This window comes from Triturus cristatus, chromosome 4_1 (assembly GCF_964204655.1).
Source record: "Triturus cristatus chromosome 4_1, aTriCri1.1, whole genome shotgun sequence".
In the NCBI taxonomy this organism is placed as follows: domain Eukaryota; kingdom Metazoa; phylum Chordata; class Amphibia; order Caudata; family Salamandridae; genus Triturus; species Triturus cristatus.
Genome location: NC_140585.1, coordinates 1,046,576,163 through 1,046,591,375, shown reverse-complemented (window position 1 = coordinate 1,046,591,375; position 15,213 = coordinate 1,046,576,163).

Sequence of the window (15,213 nt, the reverse complement as noted above, 5' to 3'; positions counted from 1 at the left end):
CCACACTGAAGGGGTTAAGGAAAAGTGTATAAAGTAATTAGTAGTACCAAAGCAGTTAAAAAGTCCAAACAAAACAGAATAAAAGCCTGCAATTACTTTTTAAACACAGAGGAAAGGTTAGTAAGTCAAATAACCCCAAAACAAATACAATTCAAAAAGGGGAACCGGAGATATGACTTTTTAAAGTTTTAGGCAAAAAGCACCAAGGAAAAGTAAAGCACCATTCAAAAGTCACTGTTCACAGTTTAGTGGAATCTAGGCACGATTTTAGGCTGACCACAATGGAGCAGAAGTCATATTCTCCAAGCAGATCATCCTGGTCAAAAAGTTTATCTTCTGACTTGGGGATGGATTATGATCTTGGCAGTTGGCATACTCCGTCACAAACCTAATGGATATTCCATTCACCCTATTACAAGTTCCATAAAATATAATGGAATTGTAATTTGGTGAACAGGATATCCGTCACGTTTGTGACGGAGTAACCCTGTTAGCCAAGATCGTGATCAGACCCTTAGTCTCTGAAATGGACAAAAGTCGATATTGTCAAATGGGGCAAGGCTGCACACAGAATCCAGTGAAGTCTCCTACAAGTCACATAGCTATTGGCTTAAGTCCCTCTGAAGCCATTGGTTTTGATCGAAAAAGCTAAGAGTAGGAACATTTCCAATTTTATGGCCACCAAAGTCCTCCTGTCAGGCAGATACTTTTTGTACCTTTGCCTGATCAAAATTTCCACCTTCAGCTTTAGGGCCTGATTATGAGTTTGGAGATGTGGGAGCAGACTGCCATGCCTGCGTCCCTCTCCCACAAACTTGTTCACCGACCACCTGCCAGATTAGGAGTTTTCTCCTGGTCTGAAGGGCAGTGCTTTGTCGGTTCTAGGCTGTGTGCCTTAGAATTTTAAGGCCATGGCGTGCAGGAACTGGCATGCATTCATACAAGGGGGGTCACGCCATGTGCCCCGCTGCATGCATCCCTTGGCCCTGAGGCACCAGGGGGCCCTGTACGGCTCCCTTTGTTTCCTCACCGCCACACGTTTCTTGGTGGGCTCACTGCCATATAAACAGGCGCAGTGAGCAAACTCGTAATATGCTTAGCGGTGCTGCAGCAGCACCGCCAGGCATATTGCGGGCCTGAGACCGCTTTGCCACCACTGGGAATCTGGGATCCACAGCAGTTGCAGTTGCAGGGGTCCTTTGGCAGTCCAGTTGCCAAAACTGGTAATAGGGCGGTCAGACCACCGGAGCAGCAGTGTCCGCACCACCACCACGGCTACAGCAGTCCATAGGACTACCATAGTCATAATCAGTCACTTAGTCTCTTTTTTGAAAGCTCAGAATCCTCCAGCAAACCACCTGTAAGCAGAATCAGCCAAAGTCCTGTTGAAGTAAAGCACCTTTTCCACGAGGTCCTACTGATGCTCCGGAGATCTTGAAAGTCCAAAAATTCCCACTTTTTCAGACTTACTGGACACTTCTAAGGCTTCCAGATTTTCAGGGACAGCATTTTAAGGACAGGACTCACCCCAGCAGAGTCTATAAGCAAGGACCAGTCCGGGTCCAGTTGCTACAGGATGTTATTTCAAGGAAAAGGCCTCCTGTAGCTTGTTGTGTCCCTGTAGCCACACAGGAGGTCAGCCAACTGACCCTTGAAGTCTACTTCTCAGTCCAGGGTACAAGTGGGAGCAGGTCCAGTTAGTTATGTCTCCACCCAGATCATAGACAGGAGACCTAGTTCTCTTCTGTTCTTTCACAGGTACAGAAAGTGTTCTGATAAGTCGTGGGTAAAAGCCACTTTTTTAGGATTCACTAGCCAGTGGTCAGGGTGACTCTTGGACAGTCCCTAACCAATGAGAAAAAAACTTCCAGGTGCAACCTTTCCTGTTTTTGCAATGCAGCCTGTTTGCCTTACTGTAACGTACTCCACAGTGCACTATTAAAGTAAAATACATGTCAGCACCCTTCCCCCCTTGGAGGTTTCTGGTGTCCCAGCCACAGGTAAGTTTAGGGAAATAAGCAGCCCCTTCTCCACAACCACACCAAACTGGTTCTAGAACCAACACCCCCCTTCCACTGGGCTGGTGCCAAGTTATAGTCAGATGGCCAAAGGAACAAGGACTCCCTTTACACTTAGCTATGAATGGGCAGGTTTCACCCTGGTACCTTTTAAATTAATGAAGTTCCAAAACCATCCCCAGCTGCCCTTCCTCAGCTGCGAGGAGTCACATACCTCACATCCAGTTATCCTGCCCAAAAGGCCTAAAGCATTGTTTCTGCTCTTAGAGCAGTTCTCATTGCTCATTAAATTGAAGCCCTGACAGGGCTAAGCTGCTTGCAGGCTAATGTAGATTAGCATAATAGCAGTTCAGGCAAACAACATCTAACTTTTTAAAAGCTTCTGTTCAGAAATATTTATCAAAATTCCAACTTCACCAGTGAATGCAATTTTTATAAATATGAAAAAATGGAGGCTGAGTCATTCTGGCAGCTTGTCCCAAATGAAAGATAGCAGAACTATTGTTTATCTTAACTCTAGATTTCTCTGAGGAGCAGCTACAGCCCTTTTACAGTTCAAAAAACATTTGTGGGCTAGTCACTTTAGGTACATGCCACCATTAAATTCTTTCATCTTCTAATTTTAAATGCAACTTTGTGGGCTCTAAAGCCTACTAGGAATAACTTTTTTTTAAATTTAAAAGTAGGGTTCTTTCCAGTGAAAATGGTTATTTTGACATTTATAGTTATAGGCTTGAAGTTGCGTTTTTACTTATCAGCCTTGTGGATTGTACAGAAGGGGCTGCTGTCCACAGGTGACATTTAACTTTTCCATGCTATAAGTATATTTTCCTGCACCATATACTACGGCCTTGTTGGAAAGTTAAATATACCAATTGGTGATTAGTTACTTTTACCGTGTATAAGGGCCAGAGAACATACACTGCAGACTGGAAAGGAGTGGCTAGGTGTGCAGAGTTAAAAAACGAGCCTTACCTGTAAGCAAAAAATGGGAGAGTTCATTGAAAAAGATGGGTTTTCTCACATACGGCTTGTTCATTTCATGAACTATCCTTTCTGAAAATTGTACACTGGTGTTAGACCTGTCAGCCCTTTGGGTGGTCCCTCCTCATCATTATTTATTTTGTCCCACTTTTGCCTCAAACCCTGTTAGTATTTTTCCTTTTTGGGAACCACCAGACTTTTTAGTGTTGATGCAGGGTCAGGGAGCCATTTTCCCTACCCCTGGAACTTCTGTCTGAGGGCCTGAAACACAAAATGGTGGCCACCCATTGTCACCTGTGACATCACTGGAACCTACTAGTACCTTCCAGAACATTCTAGAACCCTGTGACAGTTTGAGGCAGGTTTAGAATGTTGGGAAGCCAGCTCAGAGTTGGCAGTTGGAGTTGGCAGTTGGCACCTGACTGGTGAAGAGAGAGGAGCACAGAACTGAAGTAGGAAGGAGTGAGGCAGCAGGGGTGGAAACTTGTGCCTGGAGTGGGGTCCAGAAACCCACCCTTGATACTAGTCCCTGCTGACTGAGCCCAGCCTGGAGCCCTGTGTGGGAGAAAGCAAGAAAAACCATCTTAAGGACCTGGACAGCCGGAACAGGCCTTAAAAGAAAAGAACAGCAAGTTCCTGACCTGGTTACTGGTAACTTCCTGAAGTCCGACGTCGAGAAGCCTGGAGACCTGGAGCCCGAGGTGGAGAAGCGGCGCTGACTGGAAAGCAGACGTCGTACCCGGAGCCGCCAGAGGTCGAGAGAGGGCGCCGACGGAGGTCGTGGAGACACCAGAGGTCGAGGAGGAAGTCACCTGAGGTCGAGTGTGCGGCGTCGACGGGGGAGTGAAGTCCGCCCTCCGGAGTCGCCGGAGACCGAGGTGAATCGTGCCGGAGGTCGGGAGTGGAGATCGCACTCCGGAGTCGCCGGAACCTGAGGAAAGGAGCACCGGAGGTCGGGAGTGGAGATCGCACTCCGGAGTCGCCGGAACCTGAGGAAAGGAGCACCGGAGGTCGGGAGTGGAGATCGCACTCCGGAGTCGCCGGAACCTGAGGAACCGGAGCCGCCGGAAGTCGACATCGAGCCAAGGCCGCCCGACGTCATTGAACCGGAGCCGCCTGAAGTCGACATCGAGCCGAGGCCGCCGACATCGAACCGGAACCGCCTCCCGGCGTCGACAAGAACTGTCATTGAGCCGAGGCCGCCGACATCGAACCGGAACCGCCTCACGGCGTCGACTCCAGCGGAGTCGGTACTTCACAAAAAGGGCAGTAAGTGGAAAAGAGGGCGCCTAAGGCCCTGTGGAGCCCTAAGAGACCATCCTAGGGGCTAGAGAGGTGCTAGAACCAGCTTGATAGTGCCAGGGGTGAGCTGAGACTAATACAGAGGGGTTGTGTAGTGTGGGAGAGCCAGATCTCTAGGTTCCCCCTTGATCTACCTCAGTTTAGGCCTCAGCCTAGTCCAAGCCAGGTAGTACACCCCTCAGGTCATCCAAAACTCTACAAGCTGGGATTGGGCCAAATCATCCCATAGTACCTCAGGAATGTGAACTGATTTTCAAGTGTCACTGTTGGCTTTTATTATTTATTGAGAGCACTGTATTTATTGTATTCATCCTATTTATGGCCTCTCAGTATTTATTGCCTCACAGTATTTATTGTTTCACAGTATTTATTGTCGCACAGTATTTATTGTCTCGCAGTATTTATTGCCTCGTAATATTTAATTGCCTTTTATGTAATGCACTTATATTTATGCCTTGATTATTTATGATCTACCTTATTTATTGAATCGTTGAAGTATTATTGATTTGATTTACCCTTCCACAGGAAAAGCCTTGTGTACTGTGATTGTATTATTATTTATTTAATCAGCAACTAAGAGAAAAGAAGATAAAGAGATATATTTTCAGTATCATTTTTAAGGTGTAGTGTCGTTTTTGGAACGGATGCACGCATGGTTATTGTGTGGGTATGACGTATGCTTAGCACGGTGCCTGATCCCTAACCACTCGAGCCAAGCTACCACAGTGTATGTCTGGGAGAACACCACCACCCTTCCGGTGTGGGAGTGTTTTTCTAACATAATTGGTGTTCAGTGGTGGGATAGAGCTGTGCCTACGTATACTCGACAATAACTGTGGGTAGTCCATAGGCCTACACCGGGAGTTTTCTCCAAGCGGACTTCCTAATTGTGAGTTTTGTTTTTTTCAAATTTACTCTGGTGGTGGGAGGAGGTATTATAAAAGGTACCCCCCTGCATAGCTTCTGCAAATAACTGTCCTCTGACCTGAGTGGGCAAGATGGAGTTTGTATTGGAGAATTTAGAAACGTACACTGTGGCCCAACTCAGGGAGTTTTGTCAGCGGGAGGGGGTGTATTGTCCCCCAGGAGCAAAGAAGGGTGCACTCCAAACCAGCTTGAAGGCTTGGGGGGAGGCACGACGAGAAAGCAAGGCTGAGGAGGAGGACAGGGATAGTGAGCCCGACAGTGAGGGAGCTGGTTTGTACCAACCTGAAGTGGGGAACCTGTTAGGGGGGCCCAGGACACTTTCCAGGAAGGGCAGCAGTGCCTCTAGCGGTGGCTTGTCTGAAGTGGAGTTAACAGACCGGAGAGGGAAAAGACAGCTCACATGGGACTTAGCAAGGCTGGAGAAAGAGAAGGAGGAACAGAGGATGGCTCATGAGTTGAGGTTAAGGGAGATAGATCTCCAGATCCTACGAGTCGGGGCACACCCTATTCCTAATGGTGGCAGCGAAGAAAGAGAGTACACCAGGGAACCCAAACCCTATTTGCCGAAAGACATAGTGGCTAGCTATGGTGTGGGCGACGATATTGCCAAGTGGCTAGCGGCCTATGAGGTCTCATTAAGGGCCCATGGGGTTCCAGAGAAGTACTGGGGAGGGGGATTGTACAGGTACATGCCTCCAGCTGGTAGGGATGCATTATTGGCCCTAGAGCAGGATGAGCAGACCCACTACCCCACCATGAAAGTGGCGCTAATACGAAAGTTTGGACTAACACCCGAGAAATACAGACAGAAGTTCCGGGGTAGCCACAAACTGGGCACACAGAATTGGGTGGGCTTCCTGGATTATGCAAAGAAGGCATTAGAGGGTTGGATTCAGGGCAGTGAAGTGAGGAACTACGAGGGGTTGTTTGATTTAGTATTGAAGGAACACCTGCTCGAAAAATGTTTCCCTGAACTGCGTCAACACCTGGTGGATAGCAAGCTGACCAATCCCCGGAAGCTTGCTGAGGAGGCGGACATTTGGGCTAGTACCCGGGTGTCCACAAGGGGGACTGGAGGGGATACTCAAAAGGCCGGACAGGGCGCCCCCAGAAGAAAGAGGGAGGGGAAAAGAAAAAGGAGTTCTCCAAAGGCCCCCAAAATAATTTCCAAGGTAAGGGAACAGGATTCACCCCTAGGGCTAACCCACCCAGAAACCCTAATCCTGGCCAGAGTCAGCAGCCAAGGGTTGTCCATTGCTTCGAGTGCGGTGGCGTTGGACACTATAAGGGAGATGCGAAGTGCCCAAAACGACCACCCTCTCCCATTGGAGGAAAGGCCCCCGGAGTAGCTAGTGTAGTGCTCGGGGAGGAGATGCCTTTAATTAAGGGAAGGGAGTGGGCGGGTGTCACTTTAGTGTCCCTGGGAGAACGGGAGATGGTTCCTAAGATCCAGGTGCCCGCAAATACTATAAAGTATGGGCAGTGGGTCACCATCAACGCCCAAAGGGGGGAGGCTCTGAGAGACACAGGAGCCAGTATGACTATGGTGCGTAGCCAACTGGTGTCTCCAGAGCAGGTGATTCCCGATGTACTCCACCCTGCCGCGATGGCTGACGGCAGAATGGGCCACTATCCGGTGGCCGAGGTTCCCTTTGAATGGGAAGGGGTTGCAGGTTCCCTTCGAGTTGCCGTAAGCCCTGCCGTGCCAGTCGATTGTCTGCTAGGGAATGACATGGAGCACAATGCTTGGAAAGAGGTGGAATACCGGACTCACACTGAGATGCTGGGTACACCTGTCTGGGCCTGTGTGAGCACAGGGTCCGCGACTACCCGGAGAGGGAGTTCGTTCAGGCTGGAGCCTGGAACAAAGGCCCAGCCAGCTGCCGATCAAGGGAAGAACCGAGGACAGGAGGAGCCTGCCTCGGCGTCCGCACCCCGTAGGACGGATAGGCCACCGGAGGTGGTGGACCAGGAGTCTGCGGTGGGGGATGTCACCAAACTGGAGGACCTCCCCATCCCGGCCGAGTGGCACGTGGAGGGAGGCCCGACCAGGGAGGAATTCTGCCAGGGCCAGGAGGAGTGCCCTACCCTTGAGGGACTGAGGCGACAGGCCGAAGCCCAGGCAGCAGGGAACGTTGAAGGGAACTACAGTGTTTACTGGGAGGATGGCGTCCTCTACAGTGAACCCAAGGCACCCCTACATGGATCGTCACGAGCCTTGGTAGTCCCTCAACGTTATCGAGCCTTCCTTCTGGAGTTGGCTCACGAGATCCCATTGGCAGGACACCTAGGGCAAGACAAGACCTTCGCCCGTCTTGTCCCACACTTTTATTGGCCTCAGATGAAAGTGTCGTCCGACACCTACTGCCGGACATGTGTGTCTTGCCAAGCCAGTGGGAAAACAGGGGTGAAGCTGAAAGCTCCCCTGGAATCACTTCCTGTCATTAGCACCCCCTTTGAAAGGGTGGGCATCGACATTGTGGGTCCATTAGATCCGCCTACTACAGCTGGTCACAGGTTTATCCTGGTTTTGGTGGATCATGCCACACGGTACCCAGAGGCTATACCTCTAAGGACCATTACAGCACCTGTTGTGGCTAGGGCCCTGATGGGAATCTTTACCCGAGTGGGTTTTCCCAAGGAAGTTGTGTCCGACAGGGGGACCAACTTCATGTCAGCATACATGCGGGCCATGTGGAAGGAGTGGGGAGTGACCTACCGGTTCACCACTCCTTACCACCCCCAGACCAATGGTCTGGTGGAGAAGTTTAACAAAACCTTGAAAGGCATGATTAGAAGTCTGCCTGAAATCCTGCGGAGGAAATGGGACGTCCTCCTACCCTGTCTATTGTTTTCCTACAGGGAAGTGCCACAGAAGGGAGTGGGCTTCAGCCCCTTCGAGCTTTTGTATGGGCACCCTGTGCATGGACCTCTCAGCCTGGTGAGAGACGGATGGGAAAGAACTCCCAGAAAGCTTCCCCAGGACGTGGTGAGCTACATGCTGGCCTTCCGAAGCCAAATGGCTAAGTTGTGGAAGCAAGCTTCTGACAACTTGGAGGCCAGCCAAGCAGTAATGAAGGCGTGGTATGACCACAACGCTCACCCGGTGGAATTGGAGCCTGGCCAGAAGGTGTGGGTGATCGAACCAGGAGAGCTTAGCGCCCTCCAGGATCGCTGGTCAGGACCCTTTGAGGTATTGGAGAAGAAGGGTAAGGCTACCTGCTTGGTGGATCTTAAGGCCCCTCGTCAGCCCCTACGGGTGCTGCATGCCAACCGCCTCAAACCCCACCACGAGAGGCCCGAAGTCATTTTGATGATGGTGACTGACGGAGCAGAGGACGTGGAAAGCGAGCCTCTCCCCGATTTATTTGCGTCTCAAGAGAAGGATGGGTCGGTGGAGGGAGTGGTTCTCTCCCCATCTCTAACTCCTGAACAGCAGGAGGACTGCCGCCAGGTCCTGGGACAGTACTCTTCGTTGTTCTCCCTTGTTCCGGGTAGGACTCACCTGTGCGTCCATGATGTGGACACAGGGGACAGCCCACCTGTGAAGTCCAAGATCTACCGGATGTCAGACAAGGTGAAGGCCAGCATTCACAGTGAAGTCATTAAGATGCTGGAGCTAGGAGTGATCGAACCTTCCAGCAGCCCCTGGTCCAGTCCGGTGGTGCTAGTACCAAAAGCCGCACCACCGGGTGCCCAACCGGAACTGAGGTTCTGTGTGGACTACCGGGGACTGAACTCAGTAACCAAGACTGATGCTCATCCGATCCCAAGGGCGGATGAATTGATTGACTGGCTGGGAGCTGCCCAATATCTAAGTACCTTTGACCTTACTTCTGGGTACTGGCAGATCTCTCTGACTGACGGAGCTAGGGAAAGGTCAGCCTTCTCCACTCCCAAAGGCCACTACCAGTTCTGTGTGATGCCCTTTGGGCTCAAGAACGCACCTGCCACGTTTCAGCGTCTGGTGAACCAGATCCTCACTGGAATGGAGAGTTTCTCTGCTGCTTATCTGGATGACATAGCCGTCTTCAGTAACAGCTGGGAGGATCACTTGCGTCACCTGCAAGCTGTTCTCCAGGCCCTGAGACAAGCTGGTTTAACGATCAAGGCCAGCAAGTGCCAGATCGGGCAGGGGTCGGTAGTGTACCTTGGACACTTGGTGGGTAGGGGAGCGGTGCAACCCCTCCAGGCGAAGATCGAGGCCATCATGGCCTGGGAACCCCCCAAGACTCAGACTGAGGTCCGAGCTTTTCTGGGCCTCACCGGATATTACCGCCGCTTCGTGAAGGGATACGGTACCATTGTGGCCCCCCTCACGGAGCTTACGTCCAAGAAACAACCTCGACGGGTAGTCTGGACGGAGGCTTGTCAGCAGGCCTTTGTAAAACTGAAGCAAGCCATGTGCGAGGCCCCGGTCCTACGGGCCCCAGACTTTTCCAAGGAGTTCATTGTCCAGACGGATGCATCGGAACATGGCATTGGGGCAGTGTTATCGCAACTCAATGAAGAGGGTCTGGATCAACCCGTGGTCTTCCTATCCCGGAGACTACTTCCCAGGGAACAGAAGTGGAGTGCAATAGAGCGTGAAGCCTTTGCAGTGGTATGGGCTCTGAAGAAGCTGCGGCCATACCTGTTTGGCACGCACTTCCTAGTTCAGACCGACCACAGACCCCTTCGTTGGCTGATGCAGATGAAGGGGGAGAATCCCAAGTTGCTAAGGTGGTCTATCTCCCTACAGGGAATGGACTTTCAGGTGGAACATCGGCCTGGAGTGGACCACGCCAATGCAGACGGTCTCTCAAGGTATTTCCGCCTTAGTGATGAGAACTCCCAAGGGGTTGGGTAGCTCTCCCCACTTTCAGCTGGGGGGGACGCGTGTTAGACCTGTCAGCCCTTTGGGTGGTCCCTCCTCATCATTATTTATTTTGTCCCACTTTTGCCTCAAACCCTGTTAGTATTTTTCCTTTTTGGGAACCACCAGACTTTTTAGTGTTGATGCAGGGTCAGGGAGCCATTTTCCCTACCCCTGGAACTTCTGTCTGAGGGCCTGAAACACAAAATGGTGGCCACCCATTGTCACCTGTGACATCACTGGAACCTACTAGTACCTTCCAGAACATTCTAGAACCCTGTGACAGTTTGAGGCAGGTTTAGAATGTTGGGAAGCCAGCTCAGAGTTGGCAGTTGGAGTTGGCAGTTGGCACCTGACTGGTGAAGAGAGAGGAGCACAGAACTGAAGGAGGAAGGAGTGAGGCAGCAGGGGTGGAAACTTGTGCCTGGAGTGGGGTCCAGAAACCCACCCTTGATACTAGTCCCTGCTGACTGAGCCCAGCCTGGAGCCCTGTGTGGGAGAAAGCAAGAAAAACCATCTTAAGGACCTGGACAGCCGGAACAGGCCTTAAAAGAAAAGAACAGCAAGTTCCTGACCTGGTTACTGGTAACTTCCTGAAGTCCGACGTCGAGAAGCCTGGAGACCTGGAGCCCGAAGTGGAGAAGCGGCGCTGACTGGAAAGCAGACGTCGTACCCGGAGCCGCCAGAGGTCGAGAGAGGGCGCCGACGGAGGTCGTGGAGACACCAGAGGTCGAGGAGGAAGTCACCTGAGGTCGAGTGTGCGGCGTCGACGGGGGAGTGAAGTCCGCCCTCCGGCGTCGCCGGAGACCGAGGTGAATCGTGCCGGAGGTCGGGAGTGGAGATCGCACTCCGGAGTCGCCGGAACCTGAGGAAAGGAGCACCGGAGGTCGGGAGTGGAGATCGCACTCCGGAGTCGCCGGAACCTGAGGAAAGGAGCACCGGAGGTCGGGAGTGGAGATCGCACTCCGGAGTCGCCGGAACCTGAGGAACCGGAGCCGCCGGAAGTCGACATCGAGCCAAGGCCGCCCGACGTCATTGAACCGGAGCCGCCTGAAGTCGACATCGAGCCGAGGCCGCCGACATCGAACCGGAACCGCCTCCCGGCGTCGACAAGAACTGTCATTGAGCCGAGGCCGCCGACATCGAACCGGAACCGCCTCACGGCGTCGACTCCGGCGGAGTCGGTACTTCACAAAAAGGGCAGTAAGTGGAATAGAGGGCGCCTAAGGCCCTGTGGAGCCCTAAGAGACCATCCTAGGGGCTAGAGAGGTGCTAGAACCAGCTTGATAGTGCCAGGGGTGAGCTGAGACTAATACAGAGGGGTTGTGTAGTGTGGGAGAGCCAGATCTCTAGGTTCCCCCTTGATCTACCTCAGTTTAGGCCTCAGCCTAGTCCAAGCCAGGTAGTACACCCCTCAGGTCATCCAAAACTCTACAAGCTGGGATTGGGCCAAATCATCCCATAGTACCTCAGGAATGTGAACTGATTTTCAAGTGTCACTGTTGGCTTTTATTATTTATTGAGAGCACTGTATTTATTGTATTCATCCTATTTATGGCCTCTCAGTATTTATTGCCTCACAGTATTTATTGTTTCACAGTATTTATTGTCGCACAGTATTTATTGTCTCGCAGTATTTATTGCCTCGTAATATTTAATTGCCTTTTATGTAATGCACTTATATTTATGCCTTGATTATTTATGATCTACCTTATTTATTGAATCGTTGAAGTATTATTGATTTGATTTACCCTTCCACAGGAAAAGCCTTGTGTACTGTGATTGTATTATTATTTATTTAATCAGCAACTAAGAGAAAAGAAGATAAAGAGATATATTTTCAGTATCATTTTTAAGGTGTAGTGTCGTTTTTGGAACGGATGCACGCATGGTTATTGTGTGGGTATGACGTATGCTTAGCACGGTGCCTGATCCCTGACCACTCGAGCCAAGCTACCACAGTGTATGTCTGGGAGAACACCACCACCCTTCCGGTGTGGGAGTGTTTTTCTAACAACTGGTTTACTCAAGAGTGACATAGGACACACTTGTAAGAGGCCATCTTTATGCTAAAAAAATGGCTTTTTGACTTCCTTCCTTTTTCCACTTTCTCTTTTGTTCTACCTTGAGCAGTTTTTTCCCTGTATGCCAATAAGCATACAGATAATCATGGCTCCAAGTTGGTAATTTAGAGAAACATAATGGAGAAAGAGATCTCTTTTGGACTGTGATTGAGAAACTGGTCAAATCCACTTGTGTATGAGATATCCAAATAAGGCTCTTTGACTGAGAACAGTGGGGGGTGTTTAGTTTGAAATCCCAAATAATGGGCCTGAATGGTGATTTACCTTTGACCAGCCTTGAATGAGAGACATCTTGGCTAAAATTTTCCCTTTGATACTGTTTTGGCATCAGACACGATGTCCGTGCCCATAGGTTTTAATGGGTACAGAGTAGAGTGTTGCTAAGGTTGAGCGGATAGTTTGTTAGGCCCCCGATCTGTGAGTACGGCTCCTGAACATCCCCCGCTTATCTTTGCTATGGCCTAAAAAACATCTCCCCCTGTGTATTAACCCCCTCTTTATAGGCTCTTCCCTTTAAATAAGCCTTCCCAGAAGAGGAGGTGCTATGAATCATTGGGGGCTTTCTGCCTACTATATTATCTGCTAACAATAATACATTATGTAGATTGATTAAGTAGGGAGGAGCCTTTATTAGTAGCGACACTGACTTGTGGCGTTTAGGTACTCACCTTGGGCAGCTGTAGTGCCACGACACAGGTGACCGATGAGGGTTAGTTTCGGTTGTATGTACACGTCCCGTGGCTGTGCAGTGTACATTGGGGGATATTACAATATGGCTATGGGAGTTCTGAGTGGAGCTGTAAAGGATTTAAGGTGTTTTTAGTCCCTGAGGTTACATTGTTTAAGAACATGGCTGGGTGCTTGCAAATCTTAAATGACCATGGAATGGATTTTTAACTTGATGTCTACCAACTGTGAAGTGTAATTCAGTAGAGACAACAATAAGAGATGAAGTGGTATTTAGTTAATGACAAGATTCTGGCCATTTGTGAGTAAGTGAACATCCCCCGAACGAAAGTGTTGGAAATGGGGGAGGCATAGAATGCTTCTCCTATATGTATATTTGTGGTCTGAAGAAAACAAAATAGGTGGCTCATGTTGTGTCTTTTTTTAGCCCGCTGTTCACACTATCTAAAGAATTGTGAGTTGAGGCCATGAATCCGACGTTTACAGGTAAAATTGAACATACTCATTGGTGAGGTTTTATGAGTTACAGTTTGAACAGAACATCATATTCATGTGGAGCATGGTTATTGATGGAATGATTCAGACATATGTGGATGATATGGTTGAAGATATGACATTATAGTGAAGGTTTTTCCCAAATAGCTGAGTTTTGTTCTTTTTCTTTAGGTGACAACAGTGGCGGATATTTTCATAATCCAAGTGGCCTACTGGTTGTAGGATTTTTATTTTGAATTCTTATCACAGACTTTGTCTCCAGCATGATATAAGTTTGGTCCTGAAGAATGCTACACACCTAGTAGTAGGGTATTAGAGTGGCAGAAACATGTTGAACAGAGTAACACAGTTGGGTTGAAGTCATATCTCCTTTGGTTTTTAATATACTCCTCAGGATGAAACAATAAAGAAGCATTTTTTACTCAATCAAGAGGCATTTTTAATTTGCACATCTGATCACATCACACTCTGCTATCCCCACCCACACTTGATATCTCACACAGGGTAAATAATTAAACCCACACCAAAACTGTTGGGTAAAGGGTTTGAGGAGGGACTCTATGATAAAACATGCCACCATATGGTGGGTGAGAGTTCTAGTCCTTAAAATCAATTTTTTTTTTCAGGATTAGGAGATTTTGCTTTGGGGTCTGGTGAAGTACTGCAGTACAAATTGGTTTACCCCAGACTCTTTTTTTAGCAAGTGTTTTTATTGTGGTTTTCAACAATAAACACCTTGACTGGTGAAGGGTTACATAGTGTCCACTGGAGTGTCCTTGAGGCCACTACATTGTTCAGGTGAATGAAAAATCCAGGATGTGGGCATCTGCATGCAACAGGCAGCCGGGAGGTGCCGCTTGGCAACACAGGCAGCTCAATGGTGGTGTGTGCAGACCTTGTGCCTAGGGGGGCACATGTTCGGGAAAGGGCTGTGAAGGGGGTTGGAGACCAGGTGGCTGCTTGATGAGGGTTGTTGCTGGTGTCTGGGCGCGGGACATGAACTGGGCATAATCATGGCAACAGTGGAGTGGCTAGGGGTGAGAGAGCACCCGGGGGGCATGCCTGGGGAGTCTGGAGAGGGAAGGGAGGATTTGACTCATGAAGGGTTGTGTCTCAGGATTCATGGCGGCAAATCGTCATCTCAAATGAGTCGGGGGAAGTGGTCAAGAAGGGCGTCCCACACAGTTGAGATGGGTGCCTGTGGATACGCCGGACCTCCTCAAAGTGTAAGGCCTCACCCTTGGCCCTCCCCCACCGCTGTACTGCTCCAAGCCAGGCTTCCAACCTGGGGGGCTGAGGCAATCACCAGTGGAGTTTTACAGGATGCTTAACAAGGAGTAATGAGAGGCTAGCAAAGTGTGCCCTGATTACTATGTGCTTCCCGTGCCTGAATATGCATAGAGTGCAAGCCTCCCAAATGCCTACATCCGGGAGCTCCGTTACTTCTTGGAGCTTTTTGTAGATTGCCTGCCAATATGCAAAAAGGGTAGGTCAGGAACATAACATATGCTGCAGGTCAGCCGAGAGCTCATGGCACCGTGGGCAGCCAAGGCAGGCAGAGGGACAGAAGCGATTGAGCAGAAGCGGCCTCAGGTAGGCCCTGTGAAGTATGGTAAATTGAAAACTTTTAAATCAAGAGTTGCAAGAGACTCAGTGTAGAAATGAGAGAGTCCTCTCCCATTTAGTCATGGAGTACCCGCCCGAAATCTGCGTCCCATTTTTTTCTCTAAGTGATGTGAGCGGGGTCCCTGTGTGTTCCCTCATTGCCCTATTAAGACATGTTCTGAGGCAGTCTCCCGTTCCCATGGTTAGCAGGGAATGTATGAATGAGTGAGTAGGAGACTCGGTACCCACTATGGAC